This window comes from Pseudopipra pipra, chromosome 2 (assembly GCF_036250125.1).
Source record: "Pseudopipra pipra isolate bDixPip1 chromosome 2, bDixPip1.hap1, whole genome shotgun sequence".
NCBI lineage: Eukaryota > Metazoa > Chordata > Aves > Passeriformes > Pipridae > Pseudopipra > Pseudopipra pipra.
Genome location: NC_087550.1, coordinates 104,943,544 through 104,954,487, shown reverse-complemented (window position 1 = coordinate 104,954,487; position 10,944 = coordinate 104,943,544). Strand labels below are relative to the sequence as shown.

Below are 10,944 nucleotides of genomic sequence, written 5' to 3'. Positions count from 1 at the left end.
TTAAGGGGATTTCCAATACAACCTGAAGCTACGTTGAACTGGTAACACCTGACTATAATTTTCAAAGGCAGGACTTTAGAGTACTGTATCTATTTTGACTTTTAGGCTGAAAATGGTGAGAGAAATGCAGACTTTTTGAAAAAGAGATAGAGCAAAAGAATTTCTTATTCAAAATTTAAATCCTCATTAACTTCCTCTGTCTGGACAAAATTAGAAGAAAAAAACTTTGACAAAGCATGTCAAAGCATAGGCATTGAAGATGCTGGTTGCTTCAATAAGCAAAGGTGTAAGATTGTTCAGCTACATAAAGGAAGGCTATTCATACAGTGTTCTGTACTGCAAGGCCTTAAAATATCTTATGCAATAGCATGCAATTGTATTTTCTTTATTTTAAAGTTTATTAATTCAAGGTCTTACTTTTGTGAGTGTATAAATCCTGAAAAAAAAGCAAGTAACTATTTTATTTCCTGTCATTTCCCAATCCTAACTTTACTAGCATGACATGCAAAATTAAAAATGTCAATGAATAGGCAGTGTCATTAGAACTTCTGGTGTGGAAACATTTTAATTTTTCAATTAAAACTTGATTGAAAGATTGCTTTTATGACCTAAAGCAAGTGGTGGGTAATTTAGTTTGGTCTGGCTCCTATGCTTTCACTGTTTTTTGGGGATTGTTACTATGCAGGGGTTAAGCTGTAAGAAGAAAAGAATGTATTGTCATACCTGCAGGGTACTAGAAATCATGGTTAGGTTTCTCTTCTGATCTAGGCAGTGATATGATGGCATTGTGTTTGTACTCTGATGAATTCAAGCTGCTATGTTCTGAGTGCTCACTACTTCCTGACTTTTTTTTCTGTTTTGCCCTGTTTTCAAGGGCTACATCTGTCGTAACCAATGATACTGTGTCTCATTGTGCCAGAAGAGCTCGAATTAGTGTCTTGCCAGTGCCAAAAGACATTGACTCAAAAAGACATTTGAGAATGCTGAAATGAAACTCTTGGATTACATTTTCTTCTTGATTTCCCCTTTTCAAGTGTACACTATTGTATTTCTCTTCATCACGTTCTCCAACTGACATAGCCCCATGTAACAATAAACAATACTGAACTGCCAGCCTTTAACTGTTACTGTTTGCTTAGGAAGTGTGCAAGAGCTAATGAGAAAGCATATGAATCCATTTTTTGGCCAACAAATGCTGCATAACAGATTTTGCAATAAAAATATTTCAGGAAAAGACAAGATACATTTTCTGCATGACAGCCACTTCTGACTCTGTCAAACAAAAGCTGTAAAACTTAACTTTAGCCACTATGTTATGCAGACTTCTTGGAACAAAATTATGCTGTTGCCTGACTCCATTCTTTCAGAAAACTTTTCCACAGATTTTATTACACTCTGACATGGTTACACTATGCCACTGAGAGCCACTGACATAAAGAGCCCAGGGCTCTCCTGGTGGATGGGACTGGTTTTCCTTGGTGTTATGGGCAGCTCAGTGCAGCCAGACCTGGTGTGGAGCCTGTGCTGGCTGGAGCACTGCAAGAGTGTAGAAGCAGCATAGAGCTCTGCTTTCCACACACTGTCCTGCGTTGAAACTATTTAGCTGGGTTAAAAGACCTGACCCTAAGAGATAAAAGCTTATCCTGTCATAAACCAGACCTGAGTAATGATGTCGGAGTGCCTCCCACCTGTCTGAGCTGCAGACAGAGTACCTGCTGCAGTGCTTTCTCATGGCATTGGAACAAGCTCCTTGGGACCACAACAGGAGCAGCTGCAGGAGAGTTGCAGGAGGAAGTCAAGATGGTCAGAGGAAATAGTAGTAAGCACCTTACTCTTAAAGTATTCCACTTCTCTGAAAATATGTTCTTGTCATCATTTCTGCTGTTGGATCCTTGCTAGTTATGAGAACATATGATTATGATTTTACAGGGTAAACTTCAGGGACACTTAAAAATTTCTTCAATTTCCTGACAAGAGAGCAAGTCCATTATCACTACACATATAGGACTGTTTATACTACTGACCACTTGGCAACAAATTGGTTTTACTTTTAATTAGATTTATTTGAGGTGCTGGAGTGACTCCAGAGAAGGGAAACAGAGCTGGTGAAGGGGCTGGAGCACAAGTCTGATGAGGAGCAACTGAGGGAGCTGAGGTTGTTTAGTCTGGAGAAAAAACAGGCTCAGGGGAGACCTTATCACTCTCTACAACTATCTGAAAGGAAGGTGTAGAGAGGTGGGGGTTGGTCTCTTCTCCCATGTAACAAGTGACAGGACAAGAGGAAATGGCCTTAAGTTGTGCCAGAGGAGGTTTAGATTGGATATTAGGAAAAATTTCTTCATATAAAGGGTTGTAAGGCATTGGAACGGGCTGTCCAAGGAAGTGTTGGAGCCATCATCCCTGGAAGTGTGCAAAACGGGTGGGTAGGGCACCAGAGGACGTGGTTTAGTGTTGAACATTGTGGTGGTGCTGGGTTGACTGTTGGACTACTTGATCTCAAAGGTCTTTTCCATCCTTAATAACTCTATGATTTTATGATTTTCCTATTGTTTTTCTTTCTCATTCATGAATAATAAAAAGCTAAAAACACATTAAATTTTTTTCCTATTTTTTTTTTAAATGAAAATGTTACTTTTTGATGGGAAAGAGACCATAGTTTTCTACTTATAGGTAATATTTCTAGTCAAAATTACATCTCAGTAGCATTAGCTTTAGGCTTATTTCTGTTAGTGAGCCTCACTTCTACCCTTATAATAATTCATGGAGCTCAGCTTTAAGGGACAGTGCATGTTTTATTGCCAGACTAGTCCTATTCATATGACATCCATCATGCATGGCATATTTCATTGCCCGGATTATATGCAGTCTGTCTGAATGGTAGCCTCAAGTAACACATTTACAGTATATCCTTCTGTTGAACACAACTGTTCAGAGCTCTATCTATAAACTGATTAGGAGTTCAATGTCTTGTAACTGTTCCTGTCCCTAAAAGCAGGAGTTCCCACTTCCAGTGTATTAGTGAAATGCAAGCATTTATTCACAAATCGTTCTCTGGACTGGTTTTATCAATTCTAAAGCACAGCTGAATCAATGAAATTTTCTCCCTTCATCTGGCTTTCAGTCAAGCTCACAATCACTTCTCCTGTGTGCCTTGAATGTTTAATTAGTAAACACTGCAGGAAAATATTTAACTACAAATAAAAAAACATCATTACTGCCATGTCATAAACACGTAGGGAAATTCCAATTTAATTTTCTGAAATTGCTTGCTTACAGCACTAAATATGTGGGATTAAACTGACTTTGAGAAAATGCTAACTGAGAAGCAATAAGATGCTGTTGGCCCTGTGCTGCTTCTGAAGGCTTTGCAAAGATGCTATCATGCAGCATTTCAGTCATGGCAGGAATGAACTGGAAGTTTCCTGAGCGGAGGTGGTGTGTAGGTAAAAGGTTGCTATAAAACCTTAAACCTCCCCTAAGGTCGTATTGCAAGCTGCTTGAAACAACAAATGTTAAGAATGTGGAACACAACATGCAATTGGTGTAAATACAAAAAGTGCTGCCTGACTAAGAAGACAGGGAGATTAAAAAAAAAACAAACCCAATGAAAAAGATGAGATACCTTTGAAAGGAGAAGCAGTGGCTATCTATATGACCTCTCTTTAATCTTTACACTCTTTCTGCAGTTTCAGGTCCTAGTCATCTCTTCTATTCCCCCTTTGAACATCCTGTCTCCTCAGTTCCATTCTCTCTTCTTTCTCTTCTGTGATCATCCCTTAACATCTTTGCTGACTGGAGGCCTCCTTCTTCAATGCTCTTCCAATTATTTCCCCTCCGTTAGCTTGGTTTTTCATTTGCTGCATGCTATTCCAGCCCTGCTTCTGTCTATAGGCCTTTGATACTTAATTCACCTTATTAGCTGTCATTTATCTTGGCATCTTTGCCTGTTATTTAGAAATCAGTGGAGCTTTCTCCATCTTCCCATTCAGACTGCAGAGTCATTTGCCCAACCTGTTCTGAATGAAGCACACTGTTCTCAGTGCCTCTTCCTCCCTTTTTCTTCTCCTAAACCATACTTTATTCTGCTTGATACAGTCATTTGCATCCCCTCCTGCTGCGAGTCCTTTGTATGATGTTCACTCCACCAGTTTCTGATTTCTCGCTGTTTTCAACTGCTTTTTCTTGCTCTGCTTGCGTTGTTGCTGACTTCTTGACTGAATTAATTGTAAAAATGCATATACTGCTGTTGGGGTTTGGACTGTGTGACAGAGATCATGTTTAAGACCTAGTATCTCTTTTCTAGAAAACAGTCTTTTCAGTGCACATTACTCTCAAACCTTTGTAGGAATACCTGGAGGCCCCCCTCTCCAAAACGAGTTATATCCTCACATCATTGCACTCAGAAAAGGGGGTTTCTACACAGAGAATTTATGGTCTAAATACTGAAAATAAAAGGGATCAGCAAAACATCAAAACACTACTGCTCCTGTTTTACAGTGGCTGAGCTGAGAGTTTAATTCAGACCTTGTAAAACTTAGTTCAATTTCTTAATGTTTGGAATATTCTGTGACTTGGACCATCATCTTGCTGGTTCTCCAAGTGGAACCAAGCCTGAGCAGATGTGAAGATTTTCTCAGCACCTGCTGTGGTTACTCAGTGTCACAATTAAGGTGCTGCTGATTTTGATGACAGATGTATTGCAGACTTTACTGTGAAGTGCCATCACCCAGTAGAAACTGGTTCAAAGGAATTAACCAGGCTGCTATTATTTCAGCTGTCCAGGAACCAAGTGATTGTATGTAATAATATGGTTAGTGCCCTTACTAGCAATTGTCTTCAGTTTTTCCAATCTTTTTATTTTTTATGTCGATGGGAAGTAAATCACAAACAGTCACAGATATAAACACAACTGTTATTGTGTGGTAAGCAATGGTTCTGGTGTGCAAGTTGGCTGTTTTTAAAGGACTTGATTTTCTGCTCTGTTCCATTGGAAAAATAAATCCTTTAGAGTGGGAATATTAAAAATGTACCCAGATTCAGTAGTCACTTTCCAGAATCTTGGCCTCATCTTTGTATGAGGCATGTAATGCTTATTCACTGTAAAAACCTCTTTCTTCATAAATCAAATTATCCTTCAATGTGAATCCAGGTTTTTGCCTAACATCTCTAATGCCCTCAAGGGAGATAATGCATTAAGCAATACATTGTATGAAAGTATGTAACCTGGTATATATAAGCTGCAAATAATTCCTGGCCAGAAGTGCAGCCTTTCAAATAGTTGCCACAGCTGGCAAACCGAACATAATTAGGTAGGGAGTCATAATTCTATAAGCAGTCCTTGTCAATCATATCACCACAGTAATTTCTTTTAAAGACATGGAAAAAACCCCGAAACAAATATATTTGCTAGTCCCCAGCTGAATCAAGAGTAAGACACCCAGATGTCTTCCACCTCCTTTCCTTCCTCCCGGCTGCATAGGAATGGCTTGCTGAGAAATTCTCGCTTTTTCATTTAAAAAACTTGCATTTACTGACAAAACAAAGGCAGGAAGATATTAATAACTCTACAACGTGGTTCTGGATTTGTTAGTGAGAAGATGAAGTCAAGGTGGGGAGGTGGGAGAGGTGCCAGGAAAGGCAGGAGGTAGAAGAAATACAGGTTGTGAATTCAATGTCAAACTGGTAATTATAGGATCCTAAAGTAGTTCAGGTTGGAAGGGACCTTAAAGATCATATAGTTCCAACACCCCTGCCATGGGCAGGGACACCTCCCACTAGACCAGGTTGCTCAGAGCCCCATCCAACCTGGCCTTGAACGCTTCCAGGGATGGGGCGTCCACAGCTTCTCCAGGCAACCCGTTCCAGTGCCTCACTACCCTCACAGTAAAGAACTCCTTACTAATACATAATCTAAACCTGCCCTCTCTCACCTTAAAGCCATTTCTTCTTGTCTTGTCACTTGTGAAAAGTCCCTCTCCAATGAATGAATGTGATGGTCTGCTATGACAGGGAAGATTTATTTCTAACTGGCTTTCCAGTCTTCTGTCTTGACCTTGGCAGAAAGACAGAGGAAAGGCTTGAGGACAGTTCTGTAGGTAAAAACATAATTATTTACAACCACAGCAGAGATGTGCAGTGTGGGAGGTGGAAAGGGACCATTTGAAGCCACACATCTAATTGAGGATGCCTGTCTTCAAGCATACATTTGGCTTATTTCTAAGCCTGTCCTAAGTAGGTTGATTTCTAAATCACTATCTTGATCATTAGTACTTTTAAGTATTACTGCACACTTTTCTAACTCTTTTTATCACAATTGTTACTTTAAAAAATAAGAAGAGATTGATAATTCCAGATACCTAGCATTTACAAGTTGTTCATCATCATGTTTCAGTGATCTTAATGACACATACATATATAAGAAGAGATATTCTGTTACTAGACTAAAATATTTTAAAATTGGGAATGATTCAGACCAATACTCACAATTTTTAGAACATGTCTTAAAACATTCTTTAGTGGAATGTGGTGTCCATGAATAAAGACCTTCTGTGTAAGGTAATTGGCCACAAACCAGTGTTTATTCATGCAAATCTTTTTTATTCATTAGTATGCTATGGACCAAAGAAAGAATAAGGCAAGAAAGAATTGGTTCCCAAGAATAGGAACCAATACTCCTGGGTTTCTTGGGATTGCTCTGAGCATTCCTATTTATTAAAGTAGTCCTTCTGCAACATGGCTGTGGAGCAGGCTGTACCCAGGTTGTACACAGGCTGTGCCTATAGTGTGTTTCACAGTGTGATTGCTCCTCAGATGGCTATCTGTGGTGGTATGTCTGTCTTTATTGATTGTAGAGAGAGGCTAAGGTGACTATACAAATGCCTAAAGCAAGTGACTCAAGCTAGGTGGGGTTGGATCCCTGAATTCCTCCCCTCATAGCAGCACCCTGTTCAATCAACAAGCAGCCTTGAAAGCTTGTTAAAGCCCAAAGCAAAAAAACCTTCCAAATTCCATTTGATTGCTACATCTTTATGCTTCAAGACAAAGTACCTTTTACAAGATGTGCTTGAAGAAGAATAGGGCTATGTCTTACACTACACAAGTAAGGAGCTTTGCAAAATGCGGTAACTATAACAAGGCAAACCCCTTACTTCATTCTATAGATTGAAGCAACTGTTTTCCTACTTCAGCAAGTCCAGTTCTGTCAGTTCTTTAGGCTATGTCACCTTATTCCGCTATTACTTTAAGTCTTGATACTCCCCTCCTCATAGGGGCAGGATGTTTCCCATTAATGTCAGTGTAGCTAGATCATGTTTGTGGTGAATGAGGATGGAAGAAAGGAGTCCTTTATATTTTCATATTGGTAACAGCCTTATTATTCATGAGCATTTGGCTCTGTTTTCATATGCATATTGTATTCAGGGTTTATTTCATGGACTCCATTTAATTTGGATCTGCAATTTCCTGGTATCAGGTCTAATGTCTGGCTGCAGTGTTAGCTTTCATAGGACAGCATTCCAAAGCCTGGGATGCACCAGCAGAAATTTCTGATTTCAGATGCCCAAATGACTAATAACTTAAGCTGTTTTTAAGACAGATGATTTTCCTTATGGCTACATAACAGCAAACAGCAAGCTTTTTTCAGCATCAAACTGATACAGCAAGGTCAAACATTTGGAGCAGTTGAAGAGGAGACAGCCCATTTCAAAGCTCCTTTGTTCATCAGCTTCCACTGCCAAAGCTGCACACTTCCTAGATTTTGAAGAAAGTTAAAGTTTTTTTAAACATTGAAAAGGTTTTTCAGCAAATACTGTAGAAAAGCAGAATAGCTATTCAAATATTAAAGCACTTTTATTCTTTAAAATAATTGTAGTTTTTTCCCCAAAAGCTTAAAATTGACAGCATCTCTTTAATGTCCCTCTCCAGCAAGAAACCCCCTCATTCTTACATGGTTTGTACACATCTGCAGAGGACACATCCCCACACAGACTGCTGCATGCTATTAATGGCCCTGGACTAAAAAGGCCCAACAACCAAGGCACAATCTTGGAAACTTCGTGGCTCTGTCCTGGAGATTTTAAGTAGGTCCTGGTCAAGACCTCACACTCACCTACAGTTTACATGAACTCTGTTTAGTGCTTCACTAAACAGACACTGGATTGTATCCGGTCTGTTTCCCATCTGCTGTATCCTGCTCTCACCCCTGCACACAGCATTTTCAAAGACAAAACTAACCCCTGCTGCACTCTGTGGGATGCTGGATTTAAAAATTCCACACTGAGACCAGGTGCTTAACTAAGCCTCTCGGGCAGGAGGAAGCACACGTGTCATTGCCAGACTCCGGGCTGGGTGCTGTGCATGAGCTCCTCTACTGCAGCAGGGCTGGGCACGTGCAGAAGACTTCAGGGCTATTTTGAGTAGAAGTCTGAGCTAGTTTTGGAGGCCTGTTGATCTCAGGCTAAGCAAGGTCCTAATAGTGGAGCTTAGTCAGGTGCACTGGTCTAAGTCCCTCCTTAGGACTGCAGGTCCCTTTCTGAGTCTGGCCCAGGCTGCTGCAGGTCACAGGGGGAAGGTGCAGCACAGCAGGATGGATCTCTGTCCCACTGGGTGGTCTCACATCCCAAGCCCATACAGAGCTGCTGAACCATTTTTCTTCACTGTAGGTTCTGATTTATGGCTCTGACAGTGCCACTGCACTTTCCTTCACTGCAGCTATGGCCTGTATGTTTCACAGCTTTCTAAGGCCACCAACAGTTATTATTTTTATCTGAGCTGATGCTAATGCAGGCCAGAGGAAGTTAACCAAATGCTTACCAAATTAACATCTGTGTGTATACACAAACCCATGGCAGAAGAAAAGAGGTTTATTTTGCCTTTCAAATCACCATTTTGATCTAGAAGAGTGTCTTCATTTAAGGGGCACTTTTTTCCCCCCACAATTTATTTACTTAATTTTAATTAATGAGAAAAAATTTTATTTTTTAAACCTGGATTTTCTGGATTATTTTTGCTATTTTTCATTAGACTATGATAGGTTTGGTTTCATGACTCCTTAATCAGCTACATTTGCTATCTAGATTTTTTCCCTATGTTATTATGATGAACAAGTTCACCAAACCTGTACTCTTTGGTTTGCTGCAACCTTAATGTCTTCAGGTACATTGTACAGCTATAAAAATTCGTGCAAATAACTGCATTGCACTTGCATTTGACCTAGAATAGAGGTCAAATGGAGAAATCAAGAAACAAACTGGAGAATCACATATATGAGAACAGAGTGATTCATAAAGTTTAGTATCACATTTAGAATCACTTTGTTAAATAATACAGTTTAATTTTTACACCATCATTTGCACACGCTAAAAGTGAACCCCTCTAAGTAACCCTGTACATGAAAGGTGAGATGTTCTCTTCAGAATTGCTTTTGGTATTTTCATGTCAAAATAAAAAAAATGTTAAAAAAAAAATGTGTTGTTCCTGGTTAGGTAAAGTCTCGAGTGAACAATAGGTTTCTGCATGTTTATGAAAAACTATAATTTGATAATATGCTTAAGTTTTCACAACTGTGACAGCAATATTTTAACCTCTGTTTTAACTTCTCATTCAGCTACATTTAATTGCAGAGGTCAGTTAGGTTAATTACCAAAGTGCTCTCCTTATGAGTAACTTTGAATATAAATGCTGGGAAAATAACCAGAGCCTTCATATATGACAAAATAATCTTATCTGCACTGGTTCCTTAAATGAAACAGTGAATTTTGGTTGTGAAAAGTATACTATACAAGTTTTGGTTTGCCCATTTTTTTTCCTTCAGCACTGCAACACATTGAGCATTCAAAGTGCCTCAAAGAACATTTCCAGGGAATAAATTCAATCATTTAATAAAGAGCAGTAAACAGTGGCAGTGAAGGAAAAAAACCCCCACGTTTGTTGGTATAACCAGTGGTAAGTACCCAGGAATCTGTGGTTTATAATGCATGTTCTTAATCTGTCTTTGTTGATTTCGCAGCGATGATAGAGATACAGGTGGTTTGGCCAAGTTTCTGCTAGTTATTCAAATTGCTGCAGGAATGAAAACAAAGCCAAGGGGCAAAACATTATAAAAATGGATTGATTAACTTTTCTTAATAATTGCATCTCTAAGGTGAACTCATGCTGAAGGGGGAATGTGGAAGCAGGAGGAGAAAAGTTCTGACCGCATCAGACTAACTGAAAGTCAGGTTGGTCCTGGTCTTCATACAGGGAGAGGGATACAACTCTGGGTTCTAACCACCCTGAACTGCTTTCTAGGACAGGCTTTTTAATGCCTTTCTGATCTTACTAAATGGGGTGTTTTTACCAGTGAAGGAAGTTTGTTAGTTCTAGTTGCAGGTCAGCTCTATAAATGCTTTAAATGCTTCAGGGGGGAAAAAAAAAAGTAGTAAAAATGCTTATTGTGGAGTTATTAATGATTCTGTAAATGAACAAACCACCTCCCCCATCACACTCCTTCCCTCATTTTATCCCATTCCTAACTGTAAGTCTCACCATTTCTTTTCTCCTGCAAGCTAAAAAACAGTCAAATACACAATCGTGGCAGTTGGCCAAGATGATCACAGTCCCCTCACAAAGCCTTGTCTCCACCTGGTGCCTTCACAGCTAGAGACAGATGGAATTTTCCCTATAAGCCTTCCTTTTTCTTTCTGTAGGAAAGGCAGCAATACTCATTTCTGCTGCTTCCAGGCCTAAGGTCCAGAGCAGGAGGAGAATGCATGTAGTCTGCTAGCCTGACTTTTATAGAACAGCCTGTATCATGCTATTATGCATACAAAGAAAAGATTAGATGTATTTTTATGTCAAATTCACTCAAAAAGCCTCATATTCTACTGTAATTCACAAGTCAAACAGAAAAAAAAAGCAAGGAAAGAAAAGGAGTCAGTGTGGCTTGATTTGTTGCCCACATATAAG

General features: G+C 39.4%; 1 protein-coding gene across 1 annotated transcript in view; it reads right to left on the bottom strand.

The window, feature by feature from the left end:
* Positions 1 to 7,421: 7,421 nt before the first annotated feature.
* The window catches only part of MBTPS2 (membrane bound transcription factor peptidase, site 2), a 46,201-nt gene continuing 42,678 nt past the window's right edge, over positions 7,422 to 10,944 (bottom strand). The window contains exons 13-14 of the transcript XR_010428569.1: positions 9,116 to 9,210; positions 7,422 to 7,749 (exon numbers count right to left, since the gene is read on the bottom strand). The gene's annotated coding sequence lies outside the window, so the exon portion shown is untranslated. The remainder of the gene's footprint in view (positions 7,750 to 9,115; positions 9,211 to 10,944) is intronic.